Source organism: Perna viridis, chromosome 9 (genome assembly GCF_037379345.1).
Source record: "Perna viridis isolate PV_CMFRI_1.1 ecotype Kerala chromosome 9, ASM3737934v1, whole genome shotgun sequence".
In the NCBI taxonomy this organism is placed as follows: domain Eukaryota; kingdom Metazoa; phylum Mollusca; class Bivalvia; order Mytilida; family Mytilidae; genus Perna; species Perna viridis.
The window spans coordinates 23,039,982-23,056,920 of NC_142453.1; the positions used below are offsets into that span (position 1 = coordinate 23,039,982).

The 16,939-nt window shown below is 33.8% G+C and overlaps 1 long non-coding RNA gene across 1 annotated transcript; it reads right to left on the reverse strand.

Moving 5' to 3' along the window:
* Positions 1–3,864: 3,864 nt before the first annotated feature.
* Positions 3,865–7,634, reverse strand: LOC148607382 (uncharacterized). The gene is made up of 4 exons (XR_015915482.1): positions 7,565–7,634; positions 6,433–6,508; positions 5,161–6,098; positions 3,865–3,932 (listed from the first exon to the last, which is right to left on the reverse strand). It is a non-coding gene; the product is annotated as an uncharacterized LOC148607382 (long non-coding RNA).
* Between the last annotated feature and the right edge of the window lie 9,305 nt (positions 7,635–16,939).

The window sequence follows — 16,939 nt, forward strand, 5'->3', positions numbered from 1 at the left end:
CTTTTAAACTTCACGTGGTAAAGAGTAATCATGGGAACAAAGGTTATAGCGGTAATCAAAAGAATGTAATCCAGAGACAAGGACCAGACATGGAAAACAGACATACACAACAAAGAACATTAAGTAACTAAAATCATACATACAAAGAACAAAAGTAAATGAGCAACTCGGACTCCACTAAAAAACTGGGAGCATGGACCAGGTGCACCGGTAGGGTAGGCGTCCTCTGCCTTTCTAGAAACACCCGCCGAGTGGCTCATAAAAAGTCAAGTCCGGGGTAGACAAACGAGGAAAGGAAAACTATGACTAGTTGAATAAATCAGTTTTCATGGTGCTGATGGATACACCATAACGATCCACGATTTCATGATGACGACCATAATACGTCTGTAGTGATGCCTTCAATTTGTAGCAACATAACCCTGTTCCAGAAGCCTATTTGTTAGAGTTTTAGCGCAATATAAAAAGTCTGCGTAGTTTCGACAAGCTCTGGCATAACGTATAAGTTGTGATATGAACACTCCATACGCAGGAGCCGAAGGGATTTTGCCACAGATGAAAGGAAAGTTGACAATTTTGAATGAAAAGTCATCACCTTTGTCGTAATCTTTGGTCAATAGTTTTCCTTTACCATCAATTTCTTAGTGTAGGTCAAGATATGAGGCTGATTTCACAGTGTCTGTAGTATCCTTTATCTCAAGTTCTTTTGGGTAGATGCGATGTATCAAATCCCCGAAATTAGGATTGTTTAAAGATAATACGTCATCTATATAGCGGAAACTGAGATTGAAGGATCTAGCCAAACGATATTCTTTCTTTCTGATCAGATCAGCTATAGTCAGCCTCATAAGAGTAAAGGAATAGGTCAGCAAATAAAGGAGCACAATTTGTTCCCATTGGAATGCCGACCGTTTATTAAAAAACACGTCCACCACACTGGACAAATATGTTGTCGATTAAAAATTCCAGCATTTTGTAAACATCTTCCTCTGTATATTTGGAAGATGATTTGGAATTATTTGTTACAAAGTATGAGAAATCTCTACCAAGAACTATATATTTGTATCTAGGTGTACCATCTTTTTTTTGGAAAAACAACGATGTATAATGTTTTTAAGTTGGAATTTTAATTGAGTATGGGAATAGAAGTATACAGTGTTGAAATATCATAGGTTTTAATGCTATTATATTCAGATAATAGTCTTGAACTGATTGTCTCTAAAAGATCTTTCGAATTTATCAGGATCCACATTGAATTAATACCACTACGGGAGTAACAAGTGTTGTGGTAGGAGTAGGACTGCAGGCCCTCTTTGACAGTTGTGAGTATAGAAGTTAAAAGTTTTGAAAGAGGTTTCTTTGTACATTTTGCAGATCCAGCTAAGAAACGTTGTTTGTATGGATTCTTGTGAAGGTTAGGAATACAGTACATAGACGGTAAATCATAATCATCGTCCCTGGTAGAGAGACCAAAAGAGGATAACACAGATTTATGGTTTTCCATAATCTCTTCTTTGGAGAGAGTGGTTGCAGTATAGGTCTTGTCATTGCTATTATTTTCTACGTCTACCTCTGATAATAAACATTGGATATAAAACGTTTTGCAGACGAAAACAATGTTGTTTTGGGCTTTGTCTGCTGGTACGACAACATATTTGTCATGTTTAGTACACAATGTTTTAGCTACATCGGGTCTTTGAAAACTGATGTAGCCTTGGCACTCATTGACCGACTTACTCAAAGTTTCTATGTGATTGATTTGACTTGTGTTTTATGAGTATAATTCGATGAAAAAAATTAAAATGTTGGCGAAACGTGAACATTCTAATTCTTGTGCACTACTTTTTTATTAATTCATTGTGAATGTTTAGAGTGTTTTCTTTTTCTAATGAAGAGATAATACACTTTGAAAACACAGCGAAATTCACAATATTCATATCATATAAGTTGTGAATGTGATTTACGCTGAGTGCTAGCCACTTTTTCGTTTTACATACATCAGGGACACGCGTATAAGTAAAAGTAAAAGCACAGTTTTTCATATTGGACAATAGTAAAGTGAAAAATACTCGTTTTTTTCTTTTTTCCTCTACTATTTTATATACTTTCTTTCTTTCAGATAGACCATTTGACCGTATAGCCGAATCCCGTTCACGTCGAAGACTGATTTTTTATTTTTTCTGTCGTATTTTGTTTCACTTTTTGTTAAAAAAAATATCTTTACAACACAAAGAGATTAAATACTAGTAACTGCATGGCGTGAAGGAAAGCATTTGTCCAAGACAAAGTAACAAAAGCAAATGGACAACTCGGACTCCACTAAAAACTGGGAGCATGGACGAGGTGCACCGGTACGGTAAGCGTAGATCATCGAACTTGATTTTGAGATAATTCAGCCTTATTAAGCCAATATTTTACTATATTTTATTTTGATTCTGCAGGGAATTTTCCACATGTCGCCAAATTTTAAAATCCTGGTAAAATAAAATAAAATGTCTTATAACTTTACATAAAGAACTCTTAACTGATATTCATATTTCAAACGGAAATTTAGAGGTCGCCGAACTGTCATTTTCCCGCTTATTTTCTCATCTATAGAAGGAGCTTTCTTAAACTTATGTTTTAAACTTAAGCAATCATTATAGATGGATAATAAAGGAAAACTTTTGACCAAACTATACGACAAATGACTTTTAATTCCAACAATGCCTCGAGAAACAGTGCGTTGCCGTGGCCTTTGATGAACATAGAGTGTCTTTACGGTAATGACCATGCAGTGCTGGGGTTTTTGTATATTGGAGTTGCTTTGACGATCTGTCTTATTTTTCCACTGAATTTTAAAAATGTACACTGACAATTTATATATTTTATCAAATTGAACAAAACCTATAACCATGAATATTCCATCATAACTTGTGTTTTGTACGCCTTTCAAGGACTACTCGTACTTGTATTGCGGTTTGCAAATGTAAGACTTAGTTCAAATGTCGCACCGTAAGTTAAGAACATTTTGTTTGATATACAGGAAACTTTATAAAAGTATTTGTTACAATGCTTAAATGGTCTGTATACTTTTTGAATTTTGATATTTAATTAAAGAGTTATGTGAATTTTTCGTTTTATTTATTGGACTTTTGTTCACATGTCGCGCAATTGCTTGAGAACTGCTTGTTCAATGAACATCAAACTTTTCATAATTGTTCAAACATTTTCAAATTGTATACAAGTGTTTTTGTTTTATAGTCTATCGATCTGTATACTTTTTGGAGAACTTGCTGTTATAATTTTCAATTTGTTTAATGTGTCATAGTTTTTCTTTATTTTGGCTTTTTCATGTTCTTTGTTGTGTGTGCCTGTTTTCATGTCTGGTCTTTGCCCCTGGATTACATTCTTTGATTTCCGCTAGAATCTTTGTTCCCTTGATTACTACTCCAGAGTTATGGGACTTTTTTTATGTTTTTATTGGACTTTTTCACATGGCAAACTATCGCTTGAGAACCGCTTGTTCTATGATGATTTTCAAACTTTACACAAGTGGTACATGTAATATAATGGTCTTATAGTATGTTTATCTTTGAAGAAAATGTCTTTTAGAGTAAGGATTGTACGTTTCATCCCATATTTCGAAATGGCATGTTGGATTTACCTTAGACTATACACAGTAATTAAAGATATGTATAAACTATGCTTAAGTTCCTATTTTAACTTGGTTGAATAACTGATATTTTATATCTTTCAGCGCATTTCTTTTTCATACTTTATACATCTGTTTGTTATAACAGTTTTACGGTCCGTTTACTGTTCTTCATGAGAATTTTGTTTAGCCAGAATTTAGAAACGTTAATTGAAGAGAAAAAAGTAAGTAGATCATATATTTTTATATCTGTTATCGTCTCATATTCTGTTATATCTTTATCCTCTTCCATAGACGGCTAAAAAATTAAAGAAAACCATGTGTTTATTTACAATGTGTCAATAAGTAATTTTACTTCAATTTATGTACTAATGACATTTTCTATTTTCAAAATTTAAAATAACTGGATAGCTTTCTAGATATCAGAAACCACACAGATACCAACGAAAACAAAAAGACTTGTCAATAGAGTTAGACTTCCAACTACAATTAAATTTTAAAAAAAAATGAAGTCAATGTTACTTGTTAGTAAATTGATAAGTTATTTTTCAAAATTCTATTTAATCATATTTCAAACGAGGGGGCAACTTTAGCTTAAGCCTATGTCTTACAAACCACTTCTGGGTCAAATGGCCACTCCCTGATGTAGAACCAAATACATACTGAATATAAAACTATGAATCGTAAGTGCATTATTTGTGTGTATTCTGATCAATAACAGTCAAATAAACCTGAGAATGTGTTCTTTGTTGTGTATGTCTGTTTTCCATGTCTGGTCTTTGTCCCTGGATTACATTCTTTTGATTACCGCTATAACCTTGGTTCCCTTGATTACTCTTTAAAATCATACTTTGAGTTTACTTCAAAGGTGTACGAATATTGTTTTCTGGTGGGGATAATTTGCCTCTATGCTGTCAATTAGTAGTAAAGGTTTAAGTGTGGACTTACAATTTAATTTATTCAAGAAAATTTTATGAAGAATTTTTACGATCAATGTACCATTTGCATGATGATTTTGGAAGCCGTATTTTCCCAGCTTTGCAATAGTATGCAACTTTACGATGTCATTTGTCCTGGGAATTCACAGTTAAAATTACATTTTTATCATATTAAGTAATGATAACGCTAGTGATAAGTGAGACCCTATGTCTCCTGTCATTTTTCGTTTTCCTTTATGTTTAAAGAAAAACTAAACTGGCTTCACTTGGTAGAACAATAATTTTACTTCCCAAGAAGTAAAATTATTGTTTTTGTGGTGAAATAATTTCTATTTTGATGTAAGTGCTTGCTGTAAGAGTTCTTCTTAATTGTGGTATGGATCAATTGCATTTGCTGTCATAAAGTAATTTGCCTCTGTTTATTCAAGACATAGTTCAATAACAAGTAAAGACCCATTATTATGGTCTTGAACTTCTTCTAAACACCAAGGAGTAGAATGTTTTAGTTGTTGTATTAAGGATATTACAACGAGAAATTAAACATAAACTAAGCATTTCATAAACCCACAATGTGTTTTAAACACTTACCGCAACCTCCAGTCGTACAACTAAGTTTCTGGAATATTGTACAAGTACACTTGTCACAGCCATTTTGAGCTCTGAATGTTTCTCCTATTCTATACCATTTGCCATAGTAGTAACAACCTTTAACAATTTAAAACAAAATTTATGTCAAACAAACAAGAAGTAATAAACATAAAGTTTTAGATATATGCCAGACTTTGCAGAGGATAATATGTACCTATTTTGATACTTAAAAAAATCTTATATAGCCTCAGGATTTTATCAAATCCTCGTGAACGTTCCTTTAATGTGTACTTCCTATTAAAACAGTATTGCATTAGATCGGTTGAACTGGTCAAGTATAAAATTGTATAATTGCTTAATATTTTAAATGGGATAACTGTTCAAACCTTAGCTTATATATATCCATATATCCAACCCAACGTAAATTTCACGTCCATTTTTTTTAACAAATAATGTGTTATTAAAGCTAGTCTAAATGATTAATATGTCATATGCTAAATATATAAATAATTATTATCTGCTGGCCTATTTCCATGATTCGGAATTTGAACTACACAACTTCTTTGTACTAAATTGCTCGACAAATCGACATTTTCCCCAAATATACTACTGAGGTCAACGTCTTTACGGTGTACTGTTACTAGTGAAATCCAAACATATCAGTCACGATACGATAACATGGTAATTAGAAACAAGTACTTAATTTATATAAAGTTTATTATAATATGATGAATGCATATGAACAAAAATACAAGACCGCTGTGTCAATTGTAAGAAATTATGATTATTTTGAGGAAAATAGTTTCTATGTTAGAAAAAATTGCATTTGTTATTATAAAGCTTTTAAATCAGGTAACATATAATTCTTCTCACGCGCACTCTAAACGGATGTACCATATACCCATAGTTTCTGTGGTAGAGGGTGCCATCTGATAAAACTATGAAGAAAATAACATATATAAAAATTTTGACCCATATCAATCATTGTGACGTCACAACATTTAACGATCCCCTGAATCATTTTTTTTCTACATGTTTTGTTTATCTCTACTATTGCATGTCTAGTTGTTTATCGTAACCCTTCTTGAAATCCTCTCTATCGTTTCTGACGGCATCTCTCGGAAAGTTTGTACACTTTTAAACTCGCCAATTTTGACAAGCGATAAGTTTAAAAATATGTAACTTTAAAATTCGTCAAACCTGATGAGTTCATAAACAAAATATTACGTCTTAAGTAATTAATAATATTTTGTTTATATATAATCAACATACCCGTATATATTGGTCTATGACAACCTCATACTGATGAACAGCCACCAGATGGAATGTGAGGCAAGTGGGCATTTATCTAAAATTAAAAAAAAAAAACAGTTGGTCATTCAAAATGTTTTAATTGAGTGCAGTGTTAATATTTGAACGGGTTAAAAAACAATGCTAATTATGGCAGCCTGTAAATGTCTTCTCACTAGCAGAAATAAATATACAGCTAGTGAATGGAATAAACTTCATATTTACATCATATACCCTTCCCATACATTTGCCATATCAATAAATACTTTTAAAACTAACTTGCTAATTTCCCCATACACTATCCCTATCCCCTCATTCCCATTCCACTTTTCAAAAATCCCATATATCATGGAATGGGAAGTTTTGTCCATGCAAGTACTGTACAGAAATATTTATATCGGTCTTTTGGTAAGTGGTATAATATTGATTGATAGCAGTTTCAACGAAGTTCTTTATAATATTTAATATCGCAAAGGCGTTAAAAGGTTTACATTGACGCATTTAAGTAACAAGGAATCTAAACCAACTATCTTAAATCTGCTGTGATTGAAAATATCGTCAGAATTATCCAGATACACAGCATTTGAATTAGAAAGGAAAATAAACTCACATTCTAGTTGATGGTCTGACGAAATTGCTTTAAGCATAACTAATTCTATATTTGTAATATCATGATTTTATGTGCCCCTTTAAAAAAAAAATGCAGCATTCCACTTTTAAAGGGTTTAAATCACTACAATTTTGTTTACATAAGTAGGTAGCACTTTAAATGTGAAAGTAGATGTGGATGCGCAATGCGTCGATTTTAAGTGATGCTTTTTTTCTTAAAATTTATAAATGTGATACGGGTGAAATGGGTATCTGAAATAAACACAACCATAACAGAAAAAAATATCATATGATTATTTTTCTTAATATATTTTCGCCATACGATTTTCAGCTACTACAAATTTAATTTTCGCAATTGCCACCGTCATGATAAGTATTTGGGAAATTTGTTTAGACTTTAATAGTGGAAATTGTTTAAAAACAATGAAACCACGATTTCTGATACAATTGAGTAAACTATGAATCAAAAAGCTGAATTTTATAAGTAACTGGAAAAAAAACTTACCCCAATTAGGAGAACTGCAAACATAAGTATATAACGCATGACTGGATTTGTCCTAGCAGGAGCAGTGATTGAAGTCATATGAACAACCAAAGTGTCTTAAAATCGTCTTTTATGGTGATGTAGCTCGTTTATCAAGTTTGTTTTTATTATATTGTTTTATTTCTTTACGTCTGCATGACACCAATTCATTAAATATATGACGATATACTCAAGTATATATTTTTTTTGTTTTTTGAATGATCACATCCATTAATAAAGCTAGTTGTTTTTTTACTAAAACAGACACACACAACAAAGAATATGAAGTAAATAGGATAATACTTACAAAGTAACAAACGTAAATGAGCAAGTCGGACTGGGAGGATGGACCAGTGCATCGGTAGGGTAAGTGTCCTCTGCTTTTCTAGAAACACCACCAAGTTGTTATAGCAGGTCATATACAACATAATTGAACTCTTTAGTTCGAAGAGACAATAAAAATAAAAACGAAGTTAAAATCAAAATATATTTATTGCACCTGATCCGAGTTTAAATGGAGTCCGAGTTGCTTATTTACTTTTGTTTCTTTGTACATGTACGTGTTATTGTTATTGCATGTTCTTCATGTGAGTGTCTGCCTTTCCTGTCTAGTCTGTAACCTATGACATATCAATTTGATCTCTGCTCGATCTTGGTTCCCTTGATTACTATTTTAAATAAATGTAAACAGTACAGGTCGAAACGTTAAAGCAACTGTGGATTTTTGGAAATAACTACGGAACAATATTTGTATGGTTGCAATTTCTTTATTAGTCTCCCAAAACAAAAAGTATTCCTTTTTATTTGCTTTGTTTCATTTTATTAATCCGTCTATGTACTGGATTTCGAAAATCCACAAGAATCCATACAAACAACGTTGCAAAGCTGGATCTGCAAAATGTACCACCAATTCTCTCTCAAAACTTTAACATCTATACTCACAGCTGTCATAGACGATCTCCAGTCATACCACAACATCTGTTACAAGATGGTACACCTAGATAATATATAGTTCGTCGTAGAGATTCCTCAAATTTTGTAAAAAATAATTCCAATTTATCCTTCTAATATACGGAAGGTGTTTTCAAAATGCTGGAATTTGTTATCGACAACATTTTTGTCCAATGTGGTGGACACGTTTTCCTACAAACGGTGGGCTTTCCAATAAGAACAAATTGTGCTCCTCTACATTTGTACTTGTTGACATATTCCGTCAGTGTTATGAGGCTGACGTCATAGCTAACCTGATCCGAAAGAATGAACATCGTTTAGCTAGATCTCAGTTTGCGCTATACAGATGACGTATTATCGTGGAACAATCCTAGGTTCTGGGGTTTGATACATCGCATCTACCCCAAAGAACTTGAGATAACGGATATTACAGACACTGTGAAGTCAACATCATATCTTTACCTACATTTCCAGATCGATAGTGCTTGAAAACTATTGACCAAACTTTACGAGAAACATGATGATTTTTGTATTCAGAATTGTCAAATTTCCTTTCATCTGTGGGAACATCCCTCCAGCACATACGTATGGATTTTTCATATCACAACTCAAAGGTTATTGCAGAGCTTGCCGAAACTACGCAGACTTTTTGCATCGCGCTAGACTTTTATGAAGAACTCGGTGGGTGTTTCTAGAAAAGCAGAAGACGCTTACCCTACCGGTGCACCTGGTCCATGCTCCCGGCGGTAAAATACCGTTAAGTGTAATTGCAACAAAAACAAGTAACTAACATCACAAAATATAAAAAGGTACACACGGAAACGAATATACGTTCTGTGTAAAATGTCAATATCTGTTCAACGTGATAAATAATGAAATAATGAAAATAACATCGGCAAAAAATCGGACGTGCTAATTATTTACACTATTGTACAGAAAAATTACTGTCCATACCATAGTCAGTCATATTTTAACTGATACAAACAATATATTACTGATAATGACTGTCAAAATGACTGAGATAGACTGATAATGTTGGTACAGTCTTTTGTAGAAACTGTTTAAGTTACAATTTGACTGAGTAAGTTACTTTTTTAACTATCTGAACTTTTTTTGCGTTTAATCAATCATATCTTGACTTACTAAACGTATTTTGGATTTAATAAGACGTTTGTGGACTGATTAAACGTGTTTTACGTTTAATCAGACGTTTTTGGACTGGCTAAACCCGATTTCCGTTTCATCAGACGTTTTTCGACTGACTAAACCCAATTTGCGTTTAAACAGACTTTTTTTTGACTGGCTTAACTTATTTTGCGTTTAATGACATTTTTTACAGCCCTATCTCATTTTGCGTTTAATCAGACATTTAAAAGGAAAGACCACCTTCGCATTAAGTTGGGCTCTTTTGATAAATCATACCCACGCAAACAAAAAATAAATAACCTTTAATGCAAAATGCGCTTTTTATAACATGCTCGAAAGTTCGAAATCTTTGACGTATATGTGGACAGAAATCTTGCACAACTTTCTTATCTGACGAAAGATTATCAGCTGACTTCCGATGGGCTCGTGTCGTCACTAAGTCGATTTGATATTGATAGAAGCACTGCAAATAATTTGTAAACAGATAATAGTCCGTAAACTTTCTACGATCATGTTTGTCTAATCATCGAAACATGTTGTCTTATCAAGCTTACGATTACTCGAATGATGAAAGAGAAATATTCAAACAAGTTTTTTTTACGGCAACACGAACATTGCTCGAAAGTAGCCGTTAGATTTTCCTCAGACATACTCTAGTCTTCTAGCTGCAAATCCCGCTGTTCGTCAAAGTTGTCTAACATTTGTTTACATGGTGTGCCTCGATCTCTTCTTCTGTTTATTTTGGGTTGAAATTATAGGAGGAAAAGCCCCAAAGTTGCAATTTCAACGGACATTGTAATCAATTACCTATTTTTACTTTCCATTTACAAATCCACTTCGTGTCGTCATAGCTCAACCGATGATGGTGACGCCCATAGGCGCGGGGAATTCAAATTTCCTGTTTATAAATCGCGATTAATTAGTTAAGAAAATGAAATTTTCGTTGTTTCAATTTAATTTTCATGAACATTTAACAGATTAGTTTCGGTATTTATGACTTGCACAATAACATAGTCTTTTCCTTTAAGCGAACATACTTGTATTTAAATGAATAAATTCATATTATGTACATTCGTCCCCTTTTTACTCTGGTTTATCTCGTGTTTTATGTTTGTTTTCTTACTTACCTAACAATACATCATGTACTTTCTTTCTAAATTATTTTTTTTCTCATCCTTACAATTAATCATTCGACTGTCCCTTAAACTCTCTTTCGATATCATAACATAACCTTATTTTAGAACAATGTAAACCCCATCAGTTGATGAAGTTAGTCAATGTAAAGCTGTATCCATGCCGATGTGGAATATCGCCTTAAAGCATAGGTACAATATAGCAAATTTCCGGGAACCTCTCGCAAAATACATGCATGTAAACCATAGTCAGATCCATGTGGAGGCAATCCGTCAAATCCCATCCTAAAAAATATTGAAATTCTCTGTAAATCAATGAGATCGCCGCCACCACCCCCGAATCCGCATTTTAGATTCGCCATTGTACACATGTAAAGGGTAAAATGCCTTACAGTAACATACCTTCAACATTGCTTTATTATACATTTGTATACACGATCCCTGAGGGATGACACTGATATTTCATACATCACACCGTGTACCTATACGCTGGCAGTAAAAATCTCAAATGTGCCGTAAGTTGAACATCTTAAACAATTGAAATATATGTATCTCACCCAAAATACTGTCAGTTTACAATTAACATCCCTGTTCGATAACGAGTGTAAATGAACTTCTGGTGTTAGTCTTTTCTGGTTTCTACAGTTTCAAATCGAACTCCGTGAAAGCTAAATCAAATAATGAACCGAATTAAACAATTTAAGATATGTACTATCTTTTAACTACATGTACCTCTCAACTAATCACATGTATTTCTTACAAATATATAGCTTCTATGTTACGTTTCGTCTCATACAAAATAAATCCTGTAAAACACAGCTCTATCATCACACGTATTATCTTTAATACCTGTATATCTAAATTTGAAAACGCATACATTTTTCTAACATCTGTAACTGAATTTTCGAATATTATAACACCAGATCACAGATTGTCTCCATTCCAGAGATGCATATCTAACCTTTAAAGAAATCAAATTCTAACTGTCATCTCTCTCTCTCTAATGTTACGAGGCGGGAATCGTGAAATATTTGTTAAGATTTGATTAAGATCAGAATCCCATTTGTACGTTTTAAACTGTTTAATTCCGCGTTTTCTGTTTTGCTTGTTTGTTTGTTTCGTTTGTTTGCTTGTTTGTTTTTTTCGTTTAGAGGGGTGTAGGGAAAACACCTTTTCAATGAGTAATCAAGAGACCCAGGGTAATAGCGGTAATCAAAAGAATGTAATCCAGGGACAAAGACCAGACATGGAAAACAGACATACACAACAAAGAACATAAAGAAACTAAAATCATACATACAAAGTAACTAAAGTAAATCAGCAACTCGGACTCCACTAAAAACTGGGAGCATGGACCAGGTGCACCGGTAGGGTAAGCGTCCTCTGCTTTTCTAGAAACACCCGCCGAGTTGCTCATAAAAAGTCAAATCCGGGGTAGACAAACGAGGAAAGGAAAACTATGACCCGTTGAATAAATCAGTTTTCATGGTGCTGATGGATACACCATAACGATCCACGAGTTCATGATGACGACCATAAAACTTCTGTAGTGATGACTTCAATCTTGTAGCAACATAACCCTGTTCCAGAAGCCTATTTGTTAGAGTTCTAGCGCGATACAAAAAGTCTGCGTAGATTCGGCAAGCTCTGGCATAACGTATGAGTTGTGATATGAACACTCCATACGCAGGAGCGGAAGGGATGTTGCCACAGTTGAAAGGAAAGTTGACAATTCTGAATGAAAAGTCATCACGTTTGTCGTAAAGTTTGATCAATAGTTTTCCTTTACCATCGATTTCTAAGTGTACGTCAAGATATGAGGCTGACTTCACAGTGTCTGTAGTATCGTTTATCTCAAGTTCTTTTGCGTAGATGCTATAAATCAAATCCCCGAAATTAGGATTGTTTAAAGATAACACGTCATTTATATAGCGGAAACTGAGATTGAAGGATCTAGCTAAACAATATTCCGTCTTCCTGATCAGATCAGCTATAAAGTCAGCCTCATAGGAGTAAAGGAATAGGTCAGCTAGTAAAGGGGCACAATTTGATCCCATTGGAATGCCAACCGTTTGTTGAAAAACACGTCCACCACACTGGACAAATATGTTGTCGATTAAAAATTTCAGCATTTTGTAAATATCTTCCTCTGTATATTTGGAAGATGATTTGGAATTATTTCTGACAAAGTATGAGGAATCTCTACCAAGAACTACATATTTGTACCTAGGTGTACCATCTTTTTTGGAAAAACAACGATGTATAATGTTTTAGTCGGGATTTTAACTGAGTATGGGGAATAGAAGTATACAGTGTTGAAAAATCATAGGTTTTAATGGTATTATATTCAGATAATAGTCAGATTGTCTCCAAATTATCTTTCGAATTTTTCAGGATCCACATTGAGTTAATACCACTACGGGAGTAACAAGTGTTGTGGTAGGACTGTAGACCCTCTTCGACAGTTGTGAGTATAGAAGTTAAAAGTTTTGAAAGAGGTTTTGTGGTACATTTTGCAGATCCAGCTATGAATTGTTCTTTGTTTGGATTCTTGTGAAGTTTAGGAATCCAGTAATAGACGGTAAATCACAATCATCGTCCTTGTTAGAGAGACCAAAAGAGGATAGTACAGATTTATGGTTTTTCACAATCTCTTCTTTGTTTGTTTGTTTGTTTGTTTGTTAGGGTTTAACGTCCGAGCAGCAATATTTCAGCTATATTCAGACGATGAACATGAAATGGATAATAAAATGAACATGAAATGAAAATGGGATGGGACACAAGGATGATAGGGTCAACAAAATTTGATTGCCACTAGAAAAAGGGGGGATGGGTAAGGTCGGGCAATTTAGCCTCCAGTGGCGGAGCGCAAAGGTTCCTACTCCTATCGAATACCACAGCAGGGTTCTTTAACGTGCGAGGAACGTGGCATCTTTCCCAACACGGTGCACCACTATGGTTTGCGGTCAGGTTTTCCGTATTATAGCCTGACAACCCCAGCATGTTACACGCCAGGGGCACACATCCCAGTTGCTCTGTGGGCAGAGCGCCTAACCCCCGGCTAGGTTTCTGAGCACTATTCAGTCGCCTTTTACGACTTGCTTAGCGCTGCTGCATGCCTATTCTTTTAAACAGCCGGACATGCACGGGGAAAATCTACCTCTAATAATAATAATAATAATAAACATTGGATATAAAACGTTTTGCAGACAAAAAAATGTTGTTTTCGGCTTTGTCTGCTGGTACAACAACATACTTGTCATGTATAGTAGACAATGTTTTTGCTACATCGGGGTCTTTGAAAACTGATGTAGCCTTGGCACTCATTGACCTACTTAAAACTTTCATTCGTTTCAAAATTAAAGACCTCACGGCCTTCAATCACTCTTACAGAGAATCAATGTCCTCTTGTTCTCGTTTTATCCATTTTCTTGCATAGTCCTCGACCGCATCCATAAGAACTTTAAAGTTATAATTCCAATTTATGGAGCGTGGTTCACGGTAATTGGGATCTTTAGAAAGGATATTACGCAGAGATTAGTTTTCGATAATGGTTAAATCTCCCGTAACGACGCGACCAGAAGGACCATATTTGAATGGAGAGGTTTTGCTAGAACAGTCAGGTGGTTTAACCTTGAAGTCCTCAATCGCGAGGTTCTGCAATAGTCTTTTATAATTGAAAATTTTGGATGCGATGGGTGAAGTATAGGAATATGAAATAATTGGTATGGATTTGTCTTTGAAATATGGGGGAATTTTGTTGGTAACGTTTTTGTGATGGAGGATGTTAGCCAAATTAATTGCATCTATACCTTTGTTGACAAATGGTAGTGGAAGAAATGATCGTTTTTCTTCATCTTGACTTTTCACACAAACTGGTTTAAAGAGTCTGTGGAAACCAATATCCAAAATGATGGCAACAAGTCTGTATAATGATGAGGTGGGTTCAGAAACAGGAGTGTCAAGGCTTGTATTGTATATTAACAATAATCTTACTCTGCATTGCACGTCAGTGTGATACGTAGAAATGTTCCATTTACATAAATTCCGCCGTTCTCAAATTCAAGTAAAGATAACGGACATAAAAGGGCAGTTTCATCAAATCACAACTAGAAATATTCATACTCTTGTGCATTGTTAATCTGCTTATATTGTTCGATTTCTTTATTTTCTGCGTCATTATAAACACGCCGATATCAATTTGGAAATATAATACATGTAGAGGTATATTTAAGTGTAAGCCAATATATTGATATCATACCACTGTGGCGGGTCCAAATTGTGGTTATCTGGGGGACCTGAAAGAATTTCTGATTTTTTTATGAACTTTTTTAAATTTTTTACAAGTTTAACAAGGGGGCGAATAGTTCAGGATAGTTGGCCTTAATGCTCAGCGGAGCGATGCAAATGATTGGGTCGGGGGAGGTAAATTTGTTAAAAATCAAGATTTCGTGCTAAAGTATACATTTTTCAATAAAACTGGAGCATGAACGTCCCCTCCACCCTTTATGAATCAGCAACTGCTGAATTTAAAAGACACTATTGAATGAATGTCGTGAATTAAAATATTCAAATCAACTGCTCGTTGTCGACTTTTCGAAACTTAAAATGTCTAGTTGAACCACAAGTAATGGAGTCTCGCAAGGCAAACCTCCAAACACGTTACTGAAATTAAAAGGTTGTATTTTCCAAATCACATGTATGTAATGTTCTAGGCAATTGTCATGTTCTTATACATCATTGAAGATATTGTGAAATTACTTACATTTATCTGTTTATAAGGTACATGTACTTGTATCGAAACATGTCCTTCAGTAGTCGTAAATATTCTATGGAGTGGGGTTACAGATCATATTTCACACTGGGTGTTAATTGGTTTCACCCATAGCTGTACAAGACAAGACGAATTAAGTTATGTGACCTTGTAACTTGATTTTATTGTGATAATTTTCATTTTTAAGATATTTAGTTATATTTATTTTTTTAAATCGAAAAACACAATATTTTCTTAAGTTAAATCACATCTACTTTCATGAGTGTCGCTTTTGAATTGACCATATTTACCCATTCTAACACCCAACATGTACATGCAAGACCTTTTCTTTCCCTGAAATCTCAGTCTTCCGTTGGTGGTATGGTACCTGATTGTATTATTTCATAAAGATTTACACGTCACTCTGTACACCAAATGTCTTCTTTTAACATCTATCTTATTTAAATTTGGGGAAAAATATAAGACGATTTATAGCAATGAATAATATTTCAAAATCTATTATTTGACATCACATAACATGACATTGTATTTTATTTCATATATATACCTCATTACCAAAGTAGTCTATGATATATAGTGAAGGGCTCATAACCTGGCCGTAATTTAATTAGCAGATTAAAGATTTAAGATAATATAAATTTTAAAATATCTAAATATCTAATGTTCAAATTTTACAAATACTATCCAAACATTATTTGCTTCTGCAAAATTTTAAGAATATCGAATAATCGCCTATGCGCACTCAGGACTCGATGTTTAGACAAACAAAAGCAACACTTCAAAAAACGGTCATGCTAATTCATGATTTACAATTGTGTGCTTATGATGAATATTTTATTTTTAACGCACATGTGACAACAACCTTTAAATAAATATTTAGGTCACAAATGTTACAGTAGACTTAATATTATACATGTATATGTATTATGATTTGCACATTACATGCATTTTGGTTGTTATGTTCCTTTAAACAGAGATACATTCGAAGATTCCAATTTCTAAACTAGCTGTCCTTGTAAGAATCATGCAAAATCTGAAAAAAAGTGATACACCCCAAAAAAGGCTACATATTTTTATTTTAGTCATCAAGTTAATTTATGGGTCTATATTATGAAATGTTTAACTATTCATTCAAGTCTGCCTGCTCTTAGGAGATAATCAACATTAAAAATCCAATAGATTCTATTGTATTTGAGTGTCATTCAGAGAGTTATCTCCCTTAATTTTGAATTCTACGGTGCAGTCTATGCAATTTTTATCTCCTATGAGCACAGGTTATATGAAAAACCAAATGTTATTTTTTGTTTACTAGAGCATTTTAAACAAAATATCAAAAGTAAAAATATGTAGGCT